The sequence below is a fragment of the Chinchilla lanigera genome, unplaced genomic scaffold (assembly GCF_000276665.1).
Source record: "Chinchilla lanigera isolate Chin_1 unplaced genomic scaffold, ChiLan1.0 scaffold00097, whole genome shotgun sequence".
Lineage (NCBI taxonomy): Eukaryota > Metazoa > Chordata > Mammalia > Rodentia > Chinchillidae > Chinchilla > Chinchilla lanigera.
In genome coordinates, this window is record NW_004955498.1 from 2,948,688 (window position 1) to 2,951,941 (window position 3,254).

The window sequence follows — 3,254 nt, forward strand, 5'->3', positions numbered from 1 at the left end:
TAGAACACCTCTGTCTCTGCATGCAGTTCCCATTGAGGCCAAAGGTGACGCTGTCCTGAATATTGCACCTCGTGGAGCAGGGTGAAAACTGCAGGCTTGTCTAGAATGTTGTGGGATCAGCATTCTCCCTTGGAGCTTTGGCAGGTCCATCTCAGACCAGCACTATGACCTTCTGGATCCCAGGTCATGTGCACTCTTCCCCCATAAAGCACGAACCTCACCATTCGGCTCTTACACCTCACACTAAATACCCTAAGCCAACAGTGCTCCCCAGTGAGAAGGCTTTCTCAGCTTGCAAGACTCATTACAGAGACAGATCTGGATTTTAGCAGGACACTCTCTAAGCGGTGAGCTTCCTCATCCCCCAACATTGCCTGTTACCTTGTGCTTTAACTTAGTTCAGTCACGCAATTGCTCTCACCTGAAGCTGCAGCCTCACAAGAGGACTTCAGTAGCTCTGACCTGAAGCCTCTGTTGCAGTGGACCTCAAGTCCAGAAATTTGCCTGGTGTCTTCCAGGGCTCACAGCAGGAGGGGAATGGAATTTGCAAAGTACCCTCTGCCCTGAATGGAGGTTCAGCCTCTTGGTTCCTGGACAGAACCAGAAATACTTTCCTATATGGACTTGATGTGATTCCCTTGAGACTATGTATCTACAAATCAGGGTCCAGGGAAACTGAAGCTCATTGTAACAGTTCAGCCCCTGAAGTATCCAGGGCTCACAAGAGGGATAGATCTGGGAAGTTTGCTGAACTTCCCTCTGGGGTAGGGCTTCCTCAGTCCCTTGTCTCTGCTCACCTCAAACCCCAAGTGCACCACAATCTTCTCTGCTCCCCTCATGTGAACTGAGGAATTCAGATAAAGTTCCTCACTTAGCTTTGAGTGGACTACTGTGCAGTCAGTAGAAGTCACACCTGGGAACATGTGACCAGGTGCAGAAAATGATTCTCCAGGTCCCTTCCATCTTCCTAGGGGGTCATCTCCTTGGTTTCAGGAAGCCTTGGCTATGAGCTTCAGTTCTGCTCACCCCAGACTAAGGACCTGATGCCCAGAGTCCCATGAGGATGAAAAAGAGAGTCTTTTTTGATTATGGAATAACTAAAGCTAGTGTGTGTTGTTTAGGCATCTACTCACTGTATTCTCTCTAGTTCATTTTTATTTTGTCAAAAAAGTGCTTGTTTAGAAAGCCAGGGCTCAGCAGCCAGGATGGTCTCACGTGATTGTCAGTACAGTCTCTACAGCCCTCATAGTTCCATTTTGGTGCTCTCCCAGTGTTGCCCTGGGCTATTAACATCAAGGGTGTGAGGTGTAGCCTCAAATAACGCAGTGCTGTTGGGGCCAGAATTTTTAATTAGTTAATGTTTTGGTACATTTTTCATATCCAAAATAATGACATTCATCTTACAGAATTTGTACCTGTACACATATATCTCGATTCTATTTTACCATTCACTTCAACTCCCTTCAACTCCCTTGAACCCTTCCTTACTTTCTTATTTACAAAAGCTGTGTTAGTGTTTTCCTGATTTTCTTTTTTTTTACTTTTCCCTTTCTTCTATTCCCCATCCCCCTCTCAAGTTCCCTGTCCCATTTAAGCATGTCTTTCTACTTGACAATACCTATTATTCATTTTGGTCCTTATGTACACTTTTGGTTTCTCACACCACAGAAATCAAGAGAAATTAGAATATGTGTCTTTAACTTGTTTCATTTAAGAGCATGGTCTCCAGTTGCATCCATTTACCTAGAAATTTCTCAAATTTATCCTTCTTCATGGCAGAATAGTACTTCATTTTATTAAAACCCAGGTATTCTTTATCCATTCATCATTTGATGGGCGTTTGGTTTGTTTGCAAGGTTTTCCTATAGCACACTAGGCTACTATAAACACAGTGTTAGAGTCAGACAGTTTCAACCATTCCTCCAACTCATGCTGTCATGGCTCACTTATTCACAAGTGATCCCTACACCCTTCCCTGCATCTACAGAAACATAAGTACCAGTTCAACAGTTTTTAGTTGCCCCTAGAACTTCTGGGTGTTTCAGTGTTTCAATTCAGGTGCTTATGTGTGTTTCCTTTGATATTCTCTTCTCTTCTCTCTCTCTCTGTCTCTCTGTCTCCCAGTCTCCCTGTCTCTCTGTCTCCCCCTCTCTGTCTCTGTCACTCTCTGTTTCTTTGTCTCTCTCCTGCTGTTTGGCAAAGTAAATTTGGGGTGCCAAAGAATGAAGCCCACACTTGTTTATCCTTCATGCTGCTATAAGTAATTTAAGGTAATAGAGATTTTCAAATTACTCTTTGCCTTCTTATTGAATGTGATATACTCCTCTATTTATGTCAGAATATATCTACATGAAACGATAGATAAAGTTTCATACTGAACTCTAGAAGGATATTTGACATTTTTGTAGCCTTGCATTTGTGATTTGTAGGATGTATCTGCTCTACTCTAAAAATTTACAAATTTTACTGGCTTGTACTAGAGGCCATTATGTTAAGTGGAAAAAGCCAGGCACATAATGTGAAGTCCTGCAGGTGCTGTCTCCTATGGAGAAACTTACAAAACTGGCAACCGGAAAGTACAACAGGATTTACTAGAGAAGGGGAAGGGAGTGTGGGTAGATTGGACAAAGCCTGACTAGATTCATTAGTGTGTACTTTCTCCGAGCTGTGCTATATCACACCAAACTCCATTATCGTGTATAATTTCTACTTGTTGAGTACAAATAAAATGAAAATCTTTAGGAGAAATAAAGAAATGCTGTGTGAATATCAAATCTGCTAGCCTGACAATCACATTTCAAATATGTCATTGCCAGGATCACATGAACTAAGTCTCTAAAATATCACTCTTACAATTTTAGTTTCTTTATGAAGAGACATATGATTTAGATCTAAAAGGACCTGAAATTGTCTGCCAGTTGGAGTGGGGGATGTATGGAAGATGGACTTCACTGGAGTACATGTGGTGGGGAATTCTCACCCCAGGTCTACTGAGGGTGCAGCCACTGAGGTCTCCAGGGCACTCCCTTGTCTCTTTGCTTCTTAGCTGTCATGACATGACCAGCTTTCTTCTGCCATACCATCATGCCGTGCTGTTTCTGTCACTGAGCATGGTGACCGTGGACTGAATCTACTGAGCGTGTGAACTGACATAAATGTGCGTGGTATGTTTTCTGACAGATTGAGAGGTGATCAACAAAGAAAATTCAAATCAGAAACTGGGCCACTGCTGTAACTGAACTTGAACATGTGTT